General features: G+C 40.4%; 1 protein-coding gene and 1 long non-coding RNA gene across 3 annotated transcripts in view; one reads left to right on the top strand and one right to left on the bottom strand.

The window, feature by feature from the left end:
• Positions 1 to 6,876, bottom strand: part of LOC137425450 (uncharacterized) — a 33,930-nt gene extending 27,054 nt beyond the window's left edge. Inside the window, exon 1 of the long non-coding RNA XR_010984124.2 lies at positions 6,437 to 6,876. This is a non-coding gene — a long non-coding RNA (uncharacterized LOC137425450). The remainder of the gene's footprint in view (positions 1 to 6,436) is intronic.
• Positions 1 to 9,020, top strand: part of LOC137425448 (bifunctional heparan sulfate N-deacetylase/N-sulfotransferase 1) — a 276,161-nt gene that overhangs the window by 66,882 nt on the left and 200,259 nt on the right. The gene's annotated exons all lie outside the window — the stretch shown is intronic.

Genomic DNA, 9,020 nt, shown 5'->3' with positions numbered 1-9,020 from the left:
GGTTATGTTTTCACCCCTGTCTGTCTGTCTGTCCGTTTGTCTGTCTGTCTGTCTGTCTGTCTGTCCATTTGTGAACAAGATATGTAAACAAGTACAAAAAGTTTAAATTAAAACAAAAGCCGCGTCGATGTTACACAATGCCGAGATGCAGCTGTGCCTATAACGTCGATGTTATAGGCACAGGACATTCCTATTGATTCGATTACTTGATGTTATTTTTGTGCAAAGTGAAAATATATCTCGGCAATTTCCCATGTGTGGCGACGAATTTTTAATATATCTCGGCATTTTCCCGTCTGTTATTTCAGGCGGTGTATGATTGACCATGCCGCGATTTAAAAAAAATATATCTCGGCAATTTCCCGTGTGTGGCGACACGTGAATGAAGCTACGCTCCTCTCTCCACATTATTGTGACGACATATAAATTAAATATTTCATCGTGACGGTTGTCATCAAATGGACGAATTTTTAATATATCTCGGCATTTTCCCGTCTGTTATTTCGGGCGGTGTATGACTGACCATGCCGCGATTTAAACAAAATATATATATCTCGGCATTTTCCCGTCTCTTATTTCGTGTATGACTGACCATGCCGCGATTAAAAAAAAAAAAATCTCAATGGACTTGAAGTTACAGGCCTTTGAGAATTCATTTCGTTCTATAAAGGGCAACTTTCATCGGATTTTCTTCCCGTTTTTTTTCAACCGAGTCTAAAACTATGTTAGCGACTGTGAAAAATGAAATGATATATCGAATTTGATTTGAAATAAAACTGTGTGAGAGAGGAAGACACCACAGGCCTACAAAACAGGCCTCAAAGCTATGCGAGTTAATAAAATGGTGGATATTTGTTTATATGAAGGCTCTCCCAGAATGGGTGGAGCCATGGTTCCCAGAATGGGTGGAGCTTTGAGGTTTTGTCTTCTCTGCAAGAACAAGAAGAACAAGAAGAAGAACAACAACAACAGCAGAGGGCACTCTATGAGCAGCATCTGCGACGCGGCTAACAAGAACAAGAAGAACAAGAAGAACAACAACAACAACAGCAGAGGGCACTCTATGAGCTGCGTCTGCGACGCGGCTAAAAATTGTGGACGGATTTGGACGAAATTTGGCATAGATATAGCGTATGTGACATTGACGAAATTATTAGATTTTTGTGAAGATCCGGATTCGGATCTTTTAAGTGATTCTTCACTATTGGGAGATAGGGCCAAAAACGGATACATAGGAGGATATCTCAAAAAGTTGTGCACGGATTTGGACGAAACTTGTTGGACAGGTTGTGTGTTTGACAAGGAGGAATCGATTCGATTTTGGTGAAGATCTGAATATGGATTCGGATATGAGAATTATTGAATTCTTTAAGTGATTCTTCACCATTTAGTGATATGGCAAACCAGGCGGAGGTATGTGCTCTACTGAGTGCCGTTCTAGTTCTATATTGGGATATTACATATAAATTGTATGTTTGTTTATCTTATTTACTTACTTGTTTATTTGGTTACATATATATTACTACTACTACTACTACTACTACTACTACTACTACTACTACTACTACTACTACTACTACTACTACTACTACTACTACTACTACTACTACTACTACTACTACTACTACTACTACTACTACTACTACTACTACTACTACTACTACTACTACTACTACTACTACTACTACTACTACTACTACTACTACTACTACTACTACTACTACTACTACTACTACTACTACTACTACTACTACTACTACTACTACTACTACTACTACTACTACTACTACTACTACTACTACTCCTCCTCCTCCTCCTCCTCCTCCTCATCCTCATCCTCATCCTCATCCTCATCCTCATCCTCATCCTCATCCTCATCCTCATCCTCATCCTCATCCTCATCCTCCTCATCACCACCTATATTATTATTACTTTAACAGCCCTAAAATTATTCCCACCTTCTTGTGGGGTCTGTTGGGGAAAGTCATTGGCCCAGCTCTTACATGAAACAGCTGGCCAGGCCTGACATTCGACTGAAGGTTTCACAATTTTGGAATTTAGCCAGGGTGCCAACGATATTTCGCTTATTACTTTTTATCGAAATACACCAATGGATCTTTAATGTCGACCAACTAATTCTCGTAGACGGGACACCCAGCTTAGCGTTCATACGAGGGATGGCGCACCATGTGATGCAATACCCTCCGTGCGAAGTGCTAATCTGACGGTTTACCCAGGGCCGAGAGTCAAACTCAGGCCAGACATCTCAAAGCTATCCCGTGCGACACATACGTAAACACATACCTCCTCTTGCCGGATGTAAAAGACAGACTAGATAAATGGAAATGCTTTCCACATTATATCACATTAAAGAAAAACAAATCTTAATTATATGACCACTAAACATCTAAAAGATTGTTTCCACACTAAAAATTATTTGTTCCGTCATTGTCCTTAAAATCGTTTTTTGTTTTTCAAACTATTCAAAATCGTTTGATAAAGGCTGCACGAGTGCCCCTAGGTTTATTTAATGACTTCTAACTCTCATAATGTACACAATAATTACAAAATAAATCTATATATGTTTATGCCCAGGCTGTGGCTTGAAAGTGTCATAATAACAGTTTTGAAAGGGCTTTTCGTATCAAGGTATCAAAAAGATTCTGATGAACAATCAATACATAAGGTTAAATGTTAGCGATAACGTTGAGAAATATAAGCGTTTTCAGGTAGTGCTGCTTTTATCAAATATCACACTTTAATAATTCATGTACAATGTTTTTATCACTCCAGCGTGTCTTGCGTCATGCAGGAAAAGAACAACGCGTGTGTTCAGATGAAGTGATGTTCATGTTGGTGTCTGGGTGTGCAGTTGTTCACCATACCATAAATGGTATGATAAATACCATACACACATACCATAAATGAACTAGTCATCACACAGTCCAATGCTGGAGAAAATTGTCACTTTTGAAATCCCATTGGACTCACCAATTCAAAATTTCAATTCGAATAAAGGAGTTTTTCGACTAAATTCAAAATTCCAAAATTCCATAATCCCCAAAATTCCAAAATTCAAAATTTAGCACCAATTCAAAATTCTCTATCACAGAATTTGTGTGGTTTACAAAATTTCACCGAGTTGTTTGGTTTCGCAAACCGATTAATAAAAAATTGCACAAAGGGAAATACGACTGAGAAATTTTACATTTTAACCCTGCTTTTGTCTCCCTGTTTTATGGCTAGGCTTACCCAAAGCGCAGACACTGTTATAATCGGTCTGTGTCAGTGAGTGTGTGAGTCCACATGCTCATCTACTTTAATATAGACTGTTCACTTTCAGATCTCATGTAATCTATATACCCCACGGGTGACACGGGTGACATTTAACACTCTGCAGTTAAAAGTGTCCTCTAGCTTTTTTTCAACAATGGCATTGGAACAAAGTTGTCTTATTTAACGATGACATGTGAAGAATGCACACTGCACAGGCTCTATGGCTTGTGGAGGCAACACCAGACTTGACTTTCACACAAACACAGCCGCTAATAGTTGGGTAAGAAACGCAAGAGATGTCGCTTCCCACAGCACTCTAAACATCTTTCAGATCTAAACGAAAACATCTTTAATCTTTCAGTACCAGTGACATCATCTTTTTATGACATCACTTTTCTTTCCACACTCATGGGCAATCATGGAGGAACCAATGGATGTCATATATGGGTTTTTTGGGATGATTGTAAAGGCATCAGTCTTGTGGTTTCGCCAGCAGGGCATTGCATCAATAAGTACACTGTCCTTTGAAAGTCATTTAGCTGGCTGCCCTCTCTGCTGGCATTTTCTGGTAGTTTGTTGTGTCTTTTGAAAAAGGTAGGCGATTGTGTGCCAGGTCGCTGACCCTGTGTCAAATGTCTTTCCTCGTCTGCAGGGACACGACATTGATGGCATACAGTCACGTGAAAAAGTAAGTACACCCCATGTAAAGTTTTGACTTTTTCAACATATTTCAACATACAGCTATTTTGATCTTCATTTCAACAATATTGATAGATAAAGGTGATATAATACAACAAATATCATGAAACATTTACATTTTGTAGTCCATTGTATAATTTAAATAAACATAAATGCAAATTTCACATGTGGAAAAAGTAACTACACCCTTGGCTCCAATAGGTGGTATTGCCCCCTTTGGCAGAAACAACCTCAAGTAGGCATTTCTTATAACTGTCTACCAGTGTCTGACATCGACTGGGAGAAATTTTTGCCCACTCCTACATGCAGAATTCTTTCAGCTGTGCGATGTTTGAGGGGTTTCTTGCATGCACAGCTCGTTTCCAATCCCCCCACATCATCTCGATGGGATTTAGATCCGGGCTTTGACTTGGCCATTCCAGAACCCTCCATTTCTTTCTTTTCAGCCATTCCTTGGTGGATTTACTGGTATGTTTAGGGTCATTGTCATGTTGCAAGGTCCACCTTCGGTTGAGCTTCAACTTTCTGACAGATGGCCTCACATTATCCTCAAGCACCCTCTGGTACAATGAATAATTCATCGTGGATTCTATGATGGTGAGCTGCCCAGGCCCTGATGCAGCAAAGCTGCCCCAAACCATAATATTTCCACCACCATGCTTTACAGTTGGTATCAGGTTCTTGTGGTCAAATGCTGTCTTTGGTTTTCGCCAAACATGTCTTCTGGTTCTGAGGCCAAATAGCTCTACCTTTGACTCATCTGTCCAGAGCACATTGCTCCAGAAGTGCTGGTCTTTGCCTAGGTGTTCATTGGCAAACTTTAGTCTTGCCCTGATGTTCTTTCTGGACAGCAAAGGTTTCCTCCTGGCACACCTCCCATGTCGATCAAACTTGTGCAGCCTCTTTCTAATAGTAGACTCGTGCACTTTGACATCAACAGTAGCAAGAGCTACCTGTCGGTCCCGTGATGACATTCTGGGGTTCTTCGAGACTTCTTTCAGCATCTTGCGGTCTGCTATCGGGCTGAACTTGCTGGGGCGGCCTGGCCTGAACAAGTTGGCAGTTGTTTGGAATCTTCTCCACTTGTAGATGATCTTCTGGACAGTCGAATGATTGATTTCAAATTGTTTGGAGATCTTTTTAAATCCCTTCCCAGACTCGTAGGCATCTATAACATTCTTTCTGAAGGCCTCAGAGAGCTCTTTTGATCTAGGCATGGTGACGCCGCACACTTCAACAACAAAGAGCAAACCAAACTAAATGTCTGAGGCTTAAATGAGACAGGTTCCTCCTGTCTCACGATGTTCTAATCATTTGCACCTGAGCTGGTGCACCTGATACTAATTTTAGGTATTTGAAGTAGTGATAAATGTAGGGGTGTACTTACTTTTTCCACATGCGAAATTTGCATTTATATTTATTTAAATTATACAATGGACTACAAAATGTAAATGTTTCATGATATTTGTTATATTATATCACCATTATCTGTCAATATTGTTGAAATGAAGATCAAATAGCTGTGTGTTGAAATATGTTGAAAAAGTCAAAACTTTACATGGGGTGTACTTACTTTTTCACGTGACTGTATATCTATGACTGAGTAATGATGCAACAAGTAGACTCGATTAATGATTGAATCCTGGTCAAATATGCATTTGATAGAATAGCATTCTGACAGGAAGACCGATTGTGGACTGTGGTGAACTAAAGGCTGTGAATGAATGGAACTCGTAGGATAATGTACTCAGGTTTGTCAACATTGCAATAAACATTTTGCAAAGGGTGTGTGGACAGGGGGAAAGGGGGAGGGGTGGGGCACAGTGACATTGCAAGTGTTGCATTCATGGGTAAATATGCTGAAATGGAGTATGTACAAGAGGATTATCTGGATTTAAATTGAGAAAAGAAAGAGCAGGAGGGGGGTGGGTATTAAGTGACTTGGAGTGGAGGAGAGGATGATTGGGGGCGGGGGGTGCTGCAGGTGGAAGTAGTTTGGCATTTGAGAACAATGAGAAAAGGAACATGTAAGGATTACAAGCGTCAGTTGTTTTTGCATATCTAATATGTATATTGCCGAAATCCTTGGTTCGTTTGGCAAAATATGCAATCGTGAAACGGTACCCACCGGCACCATACTTCTATTTCACAGCTGTATTATTACCGGATTCTCTTTGTTTTGAGGCATTTCTAAAGCACCCTTGTTTGCCTTGAACGTATGCTCGCTCGGATATTGGCGCAGCATGACAGCGATGGAAAATGACCATTTGGCCTGGAACACTAATTTTTTTCACACGAGAAGCTAACGTTTCAGTTGTACATCGTTTGGTTTTAATGGGGGTTCATTGCTTGGGGAGTATATTAGAATCCCAAACATTTCTACACTGCTTTTTATTGATTTCGGTACTAAAAAAGAAGGAAACAAACAAAAGGAGTTCATGTAGTTTGTTCTTCATCATACCTTTTGTTGCTGCTGTTGTTGTTCTTCTTGTACGAGAGACATCGAGTGTGCTGTCCTTCACTTGTTAAATGAACCGATCAGCCCGCAGCTCTCCACTAATGCGAGATGAGGGAAAGCAGCCCATGAGTAAGAAATGATCTTTAGAGGACCACAACCCCTCTCGGGGGCATGGAAGAGGGAATGTCAGAGGAGAGTCACTCACGGCCCGAAGGCTCCAGTTTCCATAAACGCTGGAAATTTGAGATTGGCAGGTTTGAAGCTCGAGTGGTTCAATTGCAGAACACTTTTGGAGCCATAATGCCGTGCCTTGTACTCCTGTCCCCTCCTCTAACATAAGAGCTGTCTCTCTCTCTGCAGATACGAGTGCGCATTTAGCTGCCTTTGGGACACACCTCTGTGTGACTTTGATGCTTTGGGTTTATTCTGCGAATTCTTTTTTAAATCACCCTCCCATTTTTTTTATTTTTAAACCCTTCATCTACAAACCAATCAAGCAGTTAAAACAACTTAAAAAAAAAAACTGTCTGTCCGCCTTTCCTTTTTTTACACAAGTCTGTAAATGTTGTCTGCTACCAGTCGGGGCTTTTTGCTCTAAATATAAATTGGCACCGACCTCTGAAATTTGAAGTTCTGCAAACCCCGTGGAATTGTACCTAAGATACTGGGATCATGGAAGCGCTGGCCATCTCCATCCACTCTGCTTTTATCGATTAGCAGAAGCAAAGCAGTTTAATTATCATGCTCGCCGCTTGCTCGGAGTTGAACGTGGCCGTTTTTTTCGCTGTCGGTCTTTGGACCAAATTGCTATAAAAAGCACGTTCGCACAAACGCCTTGCTCGCTTCATGAATGGCTGTCAAAATTTTCACATGCAATCATTTTTGTACACATAAGTCTACATTTATGGTCTTTCAACAACATGAGCATATCACACTGCGGATGGACGATTCCTTGGGGTATGTAATAAAAGACGTTTGCCAATTATGTGCCTATGTGCTCCCATATCTCACACAAAATGTATCCACGATCCAAACGACATCTGTTCTCTTCACACATCCTGCATCGGTGTGGCCTGTAAAATTTTCATCTTGAATCGGGTTTGTTTTCTCTTCATTTTTTTACCCTCGCCTGAGCAGAGGGTATTGCATTTGAGTCCATTTGTTTGCCTTTTTGTCTGTCTGTTTGTTTGTCTGTCTGTTTGTCCGCACAGAATAAATATGATTTCCTCTGCAACCGTTGGTCCGATTGACAGGAAATTTTAACCATTGGTGCAACTCCACCTGCATAATTTTTAAATGATAATTATGACGTCATAGGTCACGTCGTTCGGCCGCCATCTTGGAAAAACCAAAAAACTTTGCACCTCTATCTTCAAAAGCGCTGAATAGAAAAAAGTGAGACATGGCTCATTGTAAAGAACTCTCCATGGGGAATAAAATATGTTGATTCCGGCAAGGATGGTTGGTTGGTTGGTTTGTCTTGTCCGTTTGTCTGTCTGTTTGTGCGCAGTACTACGTCTACATCGTTGCACATAGCATCGCCATACTTTACAGACATATTTGTCTTGCCCTGAAATAGACTGTGCCAAAATTTTAACTCTCTTGGCCCAAGGCCTCCATTATGACGTCATAATTCGATAATTCGACAAGTACAAAACTTCATCCAATCAGATGCAATTTCTTCAGCGCCATGTCTGCATAAACTGGTGGAGGAAAAAAAATAATGATGACATCGGTGTCGTGGTTCGGCCGCCATCTTGGAAAAACCAAAAAACTTTGCACCTCTATCTTCAAAAGTGCTGAATAGAAAAAAGTGAGACATGGCTCATTGTAAAGAACTCTCCATGGGGAATAAAATATGTTAATGATGATGTCATAGGTGCCTCCATTATGAAGTCATAATTCGACAAGTACAAAACTTCATCCGATCAAGATGAAATTTCTTGAACATAATCTAGTTGCCCTGGAATAGACTCTGCCCAATTTTTAACTCTCTAGGCACAAGGCCTCCATTATGATGTCATAATTCGACAAGTACAAAACTTCATCCAATCAAGATGCAATTTCTTGAGCGCCATGTTGGCATAAACGGGTGGAGAAAAGAAATAATTATAACGTCATCGGCCACGTGGTTCGGCCGCCATCTTGGAAAAACCGAAAAACCCAAAAAACTTTGCACCTCTATATCTCCGAAAGTGCTGAATAGAAAAAATTGAGACATGGCTCATTGTAAAGAACTCTCCATGGGGAATAAAATATGTTAATGATGATGTCATAGGTGCCCTCATTATGACGTCATCATTCAACAAGTACAAAACTTCATCCGATCAAGATGAAATTTGTTGAGCATAATCGAGCAATAAATTAGTTTAGAAAACAAATAATGATGATGTCATCGGTCACGTGGTTTGGCCGCCATCTTGGAAAATCCGAAAAACTTGATCCAAAATGGCCGATAAAAAAAGTATATTCCGGCAAGTCCTCGGTCTCTGACCGATTTTTCATCTGTCTGTCTTTCTGTCTGTCTGTGCGCAGTACTACGTCTACATCTTTGCACATAGCATCGCCATACTTTACACACATATTT

Source organism: Myxine glutinosa, chromosome 4, assembly GCF_964187855.1.
Source record: "Myxine glutinosa chromosome 4, kmMyxGlut1.1, whole genome shotgun sequence".
Classification (NCBI taxonomy): Eukaryota; Metazoa; Chordata; class Myxini; order Myxiniformes; family Myxinidae; genus Myxine; species Myxine glutinosa.
The sequence above is the reverse complement of the archived record's forward strand: the minus strand, read 5'-3'. Positions and strand labels throughout refer to the sequence as shown.